The sequence below is a fragment of the Ambystoma mexicanum genome, chromosome 4p (assembly GCF_040938575.1).
Source record: "Ambystoma mexicanum isolate Mex_15411 chromosome 4p, UKY_AmexF1_1, whole genome shotgun sequence".
Taxonomy (NCBI): domain Eukaryota; kingdom Metazoa; phylum Chordata; class Amphibia; order Caudata; family Ambystomatidae; genus Ambystoma; species Ambystoma mexicanum.
The window spans coordinates 906,547,838-906,561,051 of NC_090927.1; the positions used below are offsets into that span (position 1 = coordinate 906,547,838).

General features: G+C 45.6%; 1 protein-coding gene across 8 annotated transcripts in view; it reads right to left on the reverse strand.

The window, feature by feature from the left end:
- The window catches only part of ANKRD6 (ankyrin repeat domain 6), a 1,122,185-nt gene that overhangs the window by 674,439 nt on the left and 434,532 nt on the right, over positions 1–13,214 (reverse strand). For 5 of the 8 annotated variants that reach the window (XM_069606486.1, XM_069606494.1, XM_069606490.1 and 2 more), the window contains one exon: positions 4,689–4,748. The exons of the other annotated variants lie outside the window; for them this stretch is intronic. The gene's annotated coding sequence lies outside the window, so the exon portion shown is untranslated. The remainder of the gene's footprint in view (positions 1–4,688; positions 4,749–13,214) is intronic. 8 annotated transcript variants of the gene reach the window in all.

Here is a 13,214-nt window from a genome sequence, read left to right on the forward strand (position 1 = left end):
AGGAGGCCCCAAGCAATCATAAGACATGTAGCGCCACTTGGTGGTAAGTGTGTGTGCGCAAAGGTACATTAGAAGGGGGAGCTAGGGAGCAGTGGCGTCAAACCAGGGGGCACAAATACAACAAGGGGGGGTAGGGTGGTTCACATCAAATAAGGGTCAGCAGGCAAACTGGTGTGTATATATACCTATATTTTACCAAGCTGGTAAAAATGTGACATTAAGCATCTTCAGAGCAGATTTAAGACAATACAAGTTTTTTTATTTGTATTCTTTAGCATTTCGTTTATTTCACAGTTTTGCTATTCCATTCCATTCCATTTACACTTAGAAGCTAAAAAAGTAGGAAAATGTGCTTCATTAATCAATTCGTCAGTCTGTACTTCCCTTCCCAAAGGTATTCCATCGAGTCCAACTAAATGGTAACAGAGAAGGTGGTGCTGCCTTCTAGTCGCTTCAGAGTGGACAGGCAGCCCAATCTTAATGCTGGGCACTTCCCCTGAATTTCTTCCAAAAGATCAACTCCAGGAACTTTACCAAACACCACGTCAGGCCCACATTGGCCCTTCCCTCCCCACCCCAAGGGATCTGCGTCAGTCACGATATTGTTCTTCATGCATTCATACAAGAAAAGTGTTCTCTGGATTCTCAGTTCCGGGCAGAAAAGGACCAGATGTTTTAATGTTTCCGCTTGGGCATTGCATAGGCGGCATCTCTCGTCTTCTACCATAGCACCGTATCTATGCAATGCTACTTTTGTTTGGAGAATATTCAAACGGAATCTCAGAAATAGGTCCCTGTATCTGAGATTCGGGCATGTTTTCAAATACTGAGGTGTTATAAAGGTTTTCCATCAAGTTAATATCCATCCTAAAAAGTTAGCTTATGTTCAACAGTTGCAAAAATGCACTATGCACTCGGCAAGAGACTACATTAACTCAAGCAGACATCACTCCCAGCACAGCTTCAAATAATGTGTAGGTCAGTGGTATTTAGCAGAAGAGACATCACTCCCAGCACAGCTTCAAATAATGTGTAGTTCAGTGTTATTTAGCAGAAGAGACATCACTTCCAGCTCAGCTTTAAATAATAGCCAGTCAAAGAGTCTGTTTAATAGAAGATATATCGCTCATACCTAAGTTTCAAATAATAGCCAAGGACAGTCTTTTTAACAGATGAAATATCACCTACAGGCATCGAGTACATGGGTAAAGGAGGCAACTGCTGCCTTGGTTCTTTAACAATGTTTGCTGAAATCTCACGTTGCCATAATAGAATTGTTTACAGCTTTCAGTGTCTGGCTGTACATCCCAGTGGCAGTTGGTGATTTATTTAATTGTAGGGTTGTACATATTCCTCCCAATTATGCCAGAGAGACCAATCAAGAGGGGATGGATTCCCCCGTGATAACATTTTTTAAATGATGGCTTAACATGTTGCATTTTACAGCACTTTTTTTAAAATTAGGTACAAGGCCAAACACTTTGCAATTGGTTTTGTAGGGTAACTAATGAAAAATCCAATAGATACAAGTCAACAACAGCGCACAGGGGCATTTCCCCAACACATTTTCAGGATGACGTTCCCCACAACATTTGCTAGTATAAAAACATTTTCATGCTGGCTGTGCCCATAAATTTCTATGTTGGCTGCACCAATATATACCAATATTCCCATAGAAGAACATACTCATGTTTGCTTTGCACATAATGCCAGTAATGTCGTATAGGAAAATATGTCCACACTTGTTCTGCCAATACATGGCAGTACTCCACGTAAGAACATACTCCAGTTCGCTGTACCATTAAAAATGCCTTGCTACTGTATGGCAACATGTCCAAACAGGCTGCATCAAAATAAAAGTCTAGCCACGTAATAACCTTGATCATACTTCCTTTATCAAAGATGTCCTAGACAAAATGCCATGTTACGGTAAGAAATGGCTGGACTAGCTGCACTAAAATGCCAGTCTAGCCACTTAATAACCCTGATCATGCTTCCTTTATCAAAGATGCCCAGTACAAAATGTCATGCCACAGTAAATAATGGCTAAACTGGCTCCATTTCAATACCAGTCTACCTACATGTATTTATTTATTTATCTATCTATAGAAATCACAGGACAGAAATGCATGTTTGGCATACAAACGCTTCCAAAATGTAACATAGATAACAGAGTGGAGAATTAATTTTAATAAATTACACACTTTGAGAAAACTATAACTTTGTGTCAGTCTCGCAGCATCCCCTGGCCCATTATGGATAAGCCGCCACTGGTACATCCTCAATTAATCTATGCAAAGGGCCAGGGTCAATGTGGCTGGAGATGAAATACTGTTGACTTGTACATGAACTGCACTGTTGGTAATGTAGTGATTTTGAGCACATTAAGGGATCCATAGACACCAGCTACAGTAGACGGCTACCATGGTAACTCAGCAGGTTGAGTGACTTGCTGAAATGTTATATATTTAAAACTGTCTGTTCATTTTATGACTTTTTGTAATTCTTTATTTTTAACACAAAAAAACGAAGTGCTATAAAATGTGTTCTGCCAGGGCATGGTTTGGGCGGCTCACTTGCTTATATTCAGAGCACGGGTGGCAGGATTTCCGCTCCCATAGTGAACATGAAAAGTTGACACTCATGAGCCCACAGTTCAGTTTCCCAATAACTGCTCTTAGCACAACAGAAACATATATTTGTGATTAAGCTGTTTGACAACCCTATAACATCTTTAGAAATATATCCTGTGATACAAAGGAAGGGGCACACAATCACAGTGTACTTGTGTGATAGTCAAGCTAAACACAGTTTGAGAAAAGAAAACTAATGGATCTTAAGTTTAAGAAGCATGTTTCAATTTGGAAACGTCTTTTTTGTTTTTCCCTATGAAAGCGTAAACTGCATATTTGGAAAACAATAGTGTGCCAAGCATGTAGGTTGCCTGCTTCTAACAGTGATGGCCCCCACCCCAGTGATATTCGTGGCCCATTGATTCGTGTGCTGTTTCTTTCAGGGGAGAAGAAAGAACACAGGCTGAGCACACAACGTGCGTGAATGATGACTGGGCGAAGGAGCATCTCTAAGGCTCCTGGAAAGAGTTCTTTGCCAGAGGGGGGCAGGCACCAATTAAGGTGGCTAAGCAGCAAACGGAAGGGGGGCAATTACCCTACTTTGCCCCCTCTAGGGAGGCCTTTGCTAGGGAGAGGGTCAGGAGGACAGGAGCTTTTGAGAGGCAGAGTGAAAAAAATGAGGCGTGCAGTCGGAAGAACCCGTACAAACAGTACAAAAACGCTGGTGGCAGATAAACCTGCCAGTGTTTTCAGTGAAAACAAAGATGGTAAGTGTTATCATCAGGGCCATTTTATGGAATTTTGGGGGGCGGCGCATAGACACATTTGTGCACCCCCCTGAACCAATGAAATTAAGCTTTTCCAAAACTCTACTTGCGCCCCCTCCTGATCACAACACATAGCTTGAAATGCTGCCCTCCCAGCGATCAAAGAAAGCATGTTTACTGCCTCAAGGCCCCGCCTCACCTCCTACATCCGGGCTGAAATCAGGGAAATAAGCACGTGGCATTTCAAGGGCAAGATCAGCACTGCATGCTCAGGGGCAACGTGCTCGCCTTTGAAGCAGGACGTCACGGAGCACTACAGGTTCTATCCTCGGGTCTGCGCTTAGAAACCTCTGGGTATTAAGCGCGTTGTAAATAACCTATTGTATCAAAGGGCACTTGTGTCCTAGAATAGGCACTGGCCGTTTTTAACAATAGAAGCCATGGGAAAGATGTACAGTGTAAATGCAATGCAACATGTACATATACCCCAGCATAGACATAGAAGATCACCAGCCTCACAGAATGTAAACGGATCAAGCATAGAAGAGGGAGGCTGACTGAAAGCAATGAGAAAGGTACGTACACCACAGCATAGATAATGGATATGGATTAGAAACCACCAGGAAGGGGCACACATCCAGATATAGACTGAGATTAGAAGAGGGCCATGTTTTTCAAGTGGGGTTGCCATTAGTGCGCAGAGGAACACTAGACCTTCTGGTGTGCAGTTCATCAATGGTCAAAATGATTATGTATGAAGCAACACCATAGCCAGTTTAATCATGAGTGAGGCTTTTGTAATGAGTGCACTCTGAAAACCGAATCACTCTTGGGTGTTGACAAGTTTGAAATATTAAGGGACTGGCCATTTTGACAGGCTAGGAACTATGAGATTACATTATTTGTCCAGGATCACACAGTTTGGTTACGAGGTGAAGCTGGGATTTGAGCCCACTGTCTGCAATTTCTGCACTTACCACATTCTTTCCCTGTTTCTGTCGTATAGCAAAGTACAACTATTTGTGAATGTTTGAATTTATTAACAACAAAAAAATACCCTGTTTTTAAGACCTGACTTGGAAACAACACAAATCACATACTATCCCACCAGGCCAATATTTTTTGGTAATTGTATGGAGACATGATATGGAAACGGAGAATGCTTCTAGCTTCATTTTTCTACATTGCATAGTGAAGTTCACAAGTACCAGAATATTTGTATTTCAAAGATGTAAACACACCCAGCACAGACTTGCACATTGTTATTAAGGATGAGAATAACATTTGCAATTGTACAAAAAAGAAAACTGTTTTTGTCTCAGATAAGTGGACCTAAAAATAAGCTCACCAGAGGACTGTGACATCAGGGCGGCCCTCTTCTGTATAGGACTGCTTCCTCTCAAGTGGCCTACATGAAAAGAAAGAGCAGGCAGTGGGCTAAGCAATGGCTCCAGAATGTGAGAAGGAAAAATAGCCACAGAAGACAGCACAGTTCTATACAGTGAGATAAGACTGTTTGTCCAGGATCGCTGTATCATTTGTGTCAAAGCTGGAATATGTGCATTAACACCTTAGTCCCACAATCTAGAATTTGCATACCCAATCACAGCTGCCCAGTTTGTAAATCCCTCATTTGCAGAAACTGGGTTTTGGAACAGCGCAATACAGATGCCATGTTTGTTTTTAGAACAGGCGCTGGATATCTGGCACAGTTATGCCGTTTTATAGCGCAGTATGCATTACTGCAACAAATGATATACAGAAACGCAGGTCAATCAACCTCAGGAAGAAGAAAGGCTGAGTCAGTCTTGCTGGAATTTGGTACTGTGAGCTGGCATGAGCACAGATCTCCGCAACGAGTGGTTAAAATACTGAGTTATCTTCTGGACCATCAGGGCACTCAAATATATCACTATGCCTTTCAACTTTTTAATTGCACATGATCAAAACGTTCCCGACAGAAAGGTAAAAACGCTACACAACTAGTGTTATTGTGAGCACGCAGACCTGGTGCACTAAAGAGAGCACATCGCCGGAGCGCGCAGCCTCAGCAGCGCACTATGTTAAGAATACGCGCTGACTTCTTTGCATCGGGTACAAGGCGTCTCCGATTATTCTCCCAGCGGGATGTTGATGGCATGCACCATACACCGGAAATTAGACATACACCTGATAAATGTCCTTTTAAATGCACTATTTCCTGCAAATATTCCCACATCATGTGCCCCAAACTACTACTCAGTTTCATGAAAAATCCTGAACTGAGATTTGAGAAAGCAAGACACTTTTTTTGGTTTTATTTTTGTCCCAGTCCCACTCTGCTTACGATATCCTGTACAGGAATGGTGGCAGGTGATTTACCCCTTCCAACTAGTGCCTGGTAGCATGTATGCTATGAGCTATGTTATCTATGTGGTACATGTCTTGGGAGGATAGCTCTGGGGCAAGGCACTTGCCTTGGAAGCAAGACAATGCAGTGCAACACAGGTTCGAGCCCCGGGCGCTTAGAAACCTCTGGGCCTCAATCTAAGTATGCCGGTCCGGGCGTACTTAGATTGAGGGCGGCCACAGGTACCACAAGAAAAGACCACATCTCTGAAGTCAGAAGACAGGCACACTGGCTTCCTGTGAAAGAGAGGATTGTTTTCAAAACACTCGCCCTCACCCACAAATGCCTCCATGAACTTGCTCCACCCTACTTGTCCCAAAGAATCACCAAGCACTCTGCTACCAGACCATTAAGAATGTGCTACTCCAACACGATTGTCACGCCCAAAACACCCAAGGTGCGCGCCGGTGGTGCCAGCTTTTCCACATGGGCCGCCACCCACTGGAACGCACTGACACCGCACATAAGAATGATTGAATCCCACCAAGCCTTCCGCAAAGCTGTTAAAACCAAGCTCTTTGTATGAAACGTACCTGACTGCATTCTGTTACTGTATTACGAATATCATGCTTCACCCGCAACTGTGCCTGTAATTGTGTATCCATAAGACCTCCGGTCTCATGCATATCCGCTGAATCAAGAATCGAACACTTACTTGTAACAGCGCCTCGATGTCCATGGGCTGCAAGTGTGCTATACAAATGCGAATAAATAAATAAATAACAATGTGTTACCAGTCTGGCATAGTACAAGGGTCAGACCTGGCGGGTGGAACGGCACACGCCTGCAGAGTTTCACGGAGCCAGTACTTCCGTGGTCCCAATGGGGATTTACAATTACCGGTGCCTGACTTCCCGGACCACCAGGGCTGTAATGCCCCAGTATTTCTGGTAAGCCAGGCACCAGTAGAATTCGCAAGTCTGGCAGCAACCTGCTGGTTTTTCCGGCACGGTTACTGCCAGAACTGTGCTGGGGCCCAAGGTTTGCGAAAGCAAGCAGCAGATTGTGATGTAAGAGCGAGGGTGGTATAACCATCGAGTGCGCACGGCCAGAAATCTACTCTTATGCGTTTCACCGCCTATAAACGATATCAGAAAATGCCAGTCACTCTAGTATGATGCCACGCAGTTGCTGAGGTCGGAACTCGACCACCATGATGTATTTTATGCCCGTGTTTGATATTTCAGGAGTAAGCGCTCGCTTCTGACCTGGGCCCAGCCTATGCTTTAGAAGCTTCAGTCCAGCAAAGCCAACTCGTCCTTCCCCAATACCAAAGTCAATAAACTGAGAACCATTCAATTGGGTGATAACAACAGCTATTAAAACGACGCTTAGAAGCACGAGGAATGCGCCATGAACCGCTACATAAAAACCTGCTATTATCATTTATACATCTAATGTGTGATGTCTGATGTAGTTTAGCATAGCGAAATAATGATCAGGAAATGTTTATAAGCAAGTATAAAATACTTCCCTCGTCCTGTTCGCTGAAGAGACAAATGGTGAGGCACATATTGTTAAGATAATGGCACTACACCTGCTATACAATGGTAGAAAGCAAACTACAATTACAGTACTTTATCACAAAATGCCTGCTCCATAGTCGTACACGTATTGCTTGTGCTCACTGGAGTGTTGCAACTCAATGCACAAACGCTGCCTGAGGAACTCACCTCCCCATTGCTTCAGGAGCCGCAAAACCATTCCGTTCTATGGCATTCGCTTCCCTCGTTTCCCCTGCCTTTAAATCCACAGTAGCCAGGTATCAGATGTACCAGTCCATCCTTTCCTCTGATATATGCATTTCACAGTTCAGACTGTGACCCATCAAATCTGAGACTCACTTCCTCGTCCACCTCTCCTTTTCGTTGCCTGGGAATTTATCTTGAAATATGTCTTCCCTTTCCTTGCTTGCTTTTGATCTGCTTGCTGGGCAGAACATTCAATTCACCCTTAGTTTCTGCCATCACTTTCATTCTCTCTCTGCTCCATGAGGTCCTGCTACCAGGAATGCTTGCATGTCCACCTGCCCTAAGCCACTGACTTTACAGCCATTAGGCCCACCGTGCCTCTCTGCATGGGCGAGCCGCGTGCTATGCATCAGCCGCTGCGGAGCGAACGTGCTTGCGACAGCACGTTGTCATTTCTGATCTCAACATGTGAAACCAAAGAGGGGACAGGCTCTTGTCTCATTGGGAAACATTGAAAAATGGGTCTGATGTTGTGAGCAACAGACGTAGGGGAAGCATAAGCGAAGAATTGCGCAACTGGTAGTCAAGGGTACGGGATCAGGCAGGTGGATGTAAGTGAGACTCAGAAAGACTTGAACATGTGCCAGGTTTCCCCCAAGCTGAAGGTAACTAAAAGGTGTGGTGTCACCCTACTCTACACAAACAGGTTCACTGCAAAAATAATGGCCGGGAGAGATGTAATACTCCTGCCATGAAACCCAACACTCCTCTTTTCTTCCATTATTCTTGCCTTTTCCTGTTGAGATCATACAAGTCGGCCTGCGCTCAGAGCATGATCCAAAATTTGAAATCAGAAGCCAAGAGCTCTGCGCTGACAGATGAATTTTAATTCCAAACATATTAGAGACCAAAATAACGCAGTTTTCTTCGGAACTTCACATCTATTGGTCAAAAGTATTGAAAAAGCAAAGCCAAGATGGTGGGTGCAGTGTGAGCCCCTGGGGATACCGTCTAGAGGATGCGGAGGAATGGGCTGGTGGTCATCAGTTGCTGCAAAATGCACTAGTGTCAATGCCAATATGGCTCTGATCCCAGAAAGTATCAGACTACAGCTAATGCCCGTAAGATGTCTGAACAAAGACTAAAAAGGCTCTAATAGGCACCAGCTTGTTATTTTTTACAGTAAGAAATGTACTTTTACATTTTAGGTATAAATTACATTTCATAGCACACTACATATTGGATATATTATAAACATAAAACACAATAATGGACCTCATTACGACCCTGGCGCTAAGTGATTACCGGTACCGGTATGGTTACCGGTACCGGTAATCCTTTAGCACCTGATTACGAGGTCCCTTTGCGTGTTCCCACCCAGCCGTTAAGGAATCGACCCGCAAAGGGACCTTGGTGCTAATTACGGTATGGGGCAAAAATAGGAATGGGGAAGGGCCATGGAGGAAGGGGGAATTACCGCCCCGCCAACCTTGGAATGGGGTGGTACTTCCCCATTTCACCATGGCGGACTTGTTCCAATACCGGCAGCAACCATGGTGCTAATAGCGCCATGGTTTAGCGCCGGTGTTGTAATGAGGGCCAATATCAAAAAGCTCATTTGGAGGCCATCTCCCCGAATGCCTGAAGAGCATTTTAGAGTATACCATATCGGCTTTATGTATGAAATAATTTGTCAGCGTTTATAATTACATTTCTCCACTTAAAATAGTGGAGAGTGTGAATAGATTATGAGCTTGATATTTTATGTAAGCATGGAAGTCGTCTTGTATAGCATGCGTCCTGCCCCTTTGGGGGTTGGAGGGGTTCATTAGTGGGAGAGGCAGGTGTGAAACCTGTGGTGTTGATGGCCGCAGGTCGGAACTACCCAGCTCCTGTATGTCAATCTGCTTTCTATGGGTTTTGCGGAGACACTTGTATCCATATGGAAGAACCCAAGATTTGATAGACTACAGAGCTTTCGGTCTGGTTAGCCGCTAATGTGGGAAAGTGCGACAGGGCTAGAGACGAGAGCTTGGTCGTGGTTTGGTTAGTGTTAATGTGCTAATGGTTATGAGGACCTGTGTATGGCATTATGTTTTGTAGTGGTGCAGTACCACTGACAACATACAGAGGCTCTCTCAGATTTCTTATGAGGACCTCTGTTTGTTGTCATTTTTACTGCACTACTATAAAACATAATGTTTGTATTGTAAGAGCGCCCAGAAAGGGAAACCTACCTGTAGCCCAACTGAGCAAGGAAAGTAATGCAAATATAGCCCAACTCTCTCTGACGCCGAAAAGAAGGATCACTACGAGGCCCAGCTTTGAAACTGACACACACACACGTGACATGTTACAGTACTCTTGATTGGGAGAAAATAAGTTAAACAAGCCATCATTAGATTACATTGGCGTAAGGAAGCAAGAAATAACATTTAGTGCATTGGTGGTTTATGCCACAGCATTTTCAGTTGTCATGCCAACCACAAAGTCAGCTTTCTGGACCCCGTTTACTCTATATCTCTACTCTGTAGCAATGGCGGTGGAGATATTTTGGCCAGAACCAAAAATGCATGCATTGGGCTTCTCACATAGACAGGCTGTAAGAACTTTCCAGAAAGTGATTTGATTAGAGCAATCAAAGGTACTTCATAGGGCCTGACCCAAGGTATATAACATAGCGGTAAAAAGGCAGGCCTGTTATCCCATTCTTGCCCTTGGGTGGCAGAGGCGGAGACAGGGTAGGGCCTGAGCAGACAGCGGACCGCTGACAGGATCAGCGCTGTGTGGGCATCTACAGATATTAATGCCAATGCTGTGGGCCCAACTACATTAGCTTCAGGCCCCACTTGATAGACAATCCTGGCTACGCCTCTGTTGGTCTGTTGGGTGGGTAAACCAACATAACATCAACGCTATCTACAACTGGCTCTCACTAAATACTCTCCCTCCAGATCTTTATGTTCCTCCGACACAAACTCTGTGTGTCAAGCCCTTCAATAAACAGCTAGCTGGTGGCCGATGTCTTGCCTTGGCAGGGTCCCTCCTATGGAACAGCCTCCACCTTCCTCTTCGTCTCGAGCCAGGCCTCCTCAACTTCCAGAAGCTCCTCAAGACCTTCCTTTTTACCTCCTCCTTCCCTTCCGCCCCCCTCTGTTAAACCCCACAGTTGCTGAGTTTGGTGACCAGGGCCCTCATGTGTCCTCCTGGATCCTTGGCACCCACTGGCCTATGCCACCACAGGCCTGCACTTTATTTACTGGCAATTGACCATTCTCACCAAGTCACTTAAAAGCTGCTTACTCCCTAGCACTTCCCTCTTTGGCAGAATATAGCACTTTCCCCCCACTTCCTCATCCCTTCTCTCTCTCTGCACTTGCACGTTCTGAAGCTTGCACGTTCTGAATGCTCACAAGGCCTAGTAAGTCCGCCTCTATATTCCATTGCTTTATTTGCTTTCGCTCCCATGTCCCCTCCCTGTTGCCCTGTGGGCGCTTTGAAACACAATTTACTTGATGTATAAGCGCCTTACAAATGCACAATAAGTAAATAAATTAATAAATAAACATAACATTCTGCACACGCCCGGCCTTAGAAGCTGCCGTGCCCTGGGCAGCAAATCAAAAATATGGGCCCTTTCTATCCCCCTGCGCACCCCTAGTCATGCAGCGGGGGGGGAGGGGACTACATTTTTCAATAGGCACTGCAGGCGCTGTATTGTTATAAAATGCACTCTGCTCCCAAGAGCGGAGCACATTTAATTTCAATTGGGTGCCTGCCTCAGCTTCCATTGGTTACTGATAAAATATGGGTTTGGAAGGTATCTGTGGTGAGAGTGTGTGCCAGTCAGTCGGCGGGGGCAGTAGAGGGGGATGCAAGGGGGTTAGTCTAGGCCTGATTAGTTCTCGGCCAGCTCGTGGGGGACCTTGAAAGACTCACCCGTGGTGGTGTGGAGAGGGTCTAATGGCTGGGCGCGCCGGCCGCCCGGACCGCCCTGCCCTGAGGCCGGCTCTGATTCTGTATAGTTACTAGCTTACAGTATTATAATACTCTGAACGAAGATTGTGTTCTATGCCACCACTGTTTGACCCCCTCGTCCGCCCACTTCTCTCTCTCCCTAATCTTAGCAATGAAATCCTGAGGAATGTGAGAGGAATCAGAGAACTAATCAGGCCTAGACTAACCCCCTTGGACCCCCCTCCACTGCCCCCGCCGACTGACTGGCACACACTCTCACCACAGATACCTTCCAAACCCATATTTTATCAGTAACCAATGGAAGCTGCTGCAAGTATCCATCACGCCAGGGGCTGGCAGCACAGAATCTAATGTTCTCACACTAAAGCGGAACTCCAGACAGACTGATAAAAAGTGATGGGGGCATAATTGCCAACTGCAAAGACCGGCAGATTTATCGGAGGCGGGCAGTGGGCACACTCGTCACAGTGGCATTGCTTATGCGTTTTGCCGCCGCTTTGCAAACACGGCGGGAGACGCTGCTCCCGAGCTTGCGTGGAGGATAACGAATGGGGCCCTCTCAGTAATGGGCTGGGGCGAGTACGAAACTTCGCCTGGTGTAATGAGCCCCGTGAATCATGGAGAAGAAATCCACAGCGGGCAGGGCTGGGCAGTGTGGGCAATGGCGCCCTTTCTTATCAGAGGCCGTGCAGAGCTGTAATAGATGCGGCCTTCCCGCTGCGGGCCGGGGCAGGACTCCATGCTGCCCGCCGGGCCTGGTCTGCAGAACCCTTTATTTGCCAGATTGCCCATGGACTGCGCAGAATGCCCTGGTGGCCAGAGGCGGCGGATCCCCAGGGTCTCCAGGGCCCGGGCATCCACCAGGACAACCAATTTCCACTGTGCCAGACACCAACTTGAATACCCTTCCAATGCCACTTCCGTGAACACAGGGCACTGGCAAGGCCAGGAAATCATTCATGAGCTGGTAGCCTCCTTAGCTGGCAGCCTCAGCTCAGAACCCCCGTGCCAGCTACTGGCCGCTGCACTTAGGTCAAATCAGGGTCGTCAGAGGTTGCAACTGCGACCTCTGAGGGCTCCCTTGAGACCTCCCAAAAAAAAAAAAAACTTTTTTTTTTGTAATGCAAGCTCCTGGCTGTGGCCAGCACCATGTGGCTCTTTACTTCTGGAGTGGCTGGCTTTCTTGTTCAGGCCCCTTAAAAAAATAAGAAAAATAAGAACAGGAGTGCCACAAGTCTAACACTTTCAGCAGTGACCATCAATAAGAAAGATTAGGAATACCAAATAATGTGTCTTTCTGGAATTCTATACAATAATTTCTAGACTCATTAAAGGTTTATTTCAAGCACACTTTCAGGGGGTAAGTCACTGATTTAGTCTGTTCTTAAACGCCTCAACTCAGCCTTTCATCCTTCTGAGGTTGATAAATGAGTACCAACACCGGTTGGGTCATATTGGGTGTATATTTTTTCTATATAAAGCGCTTATGCTTTATATAGAAAAAGCTCATCATCATTTGCCATGGACGTCTGCTTGCATTCACAGTAATTTGGTAATATGGGCCTATACACACACACACACATTGATCTTAACGATACATATGGCGATCCATTCTTGTATGAAATGTACATCACATTATAGTGATATCGTAACCATATTTTTCAAGGCCACTTCCTGTTTTGTCAACGGGTGTAAGGTCATGTTCTGTCGCTTCCCGCGATATCACTTTGGGGCAGGGTCAAATGGCATCCCTTCCTGTGATGTCATCAGGGGTCAAGGGTCGTGTGATGTCACTTCCACTACCCCTGGCATTTTG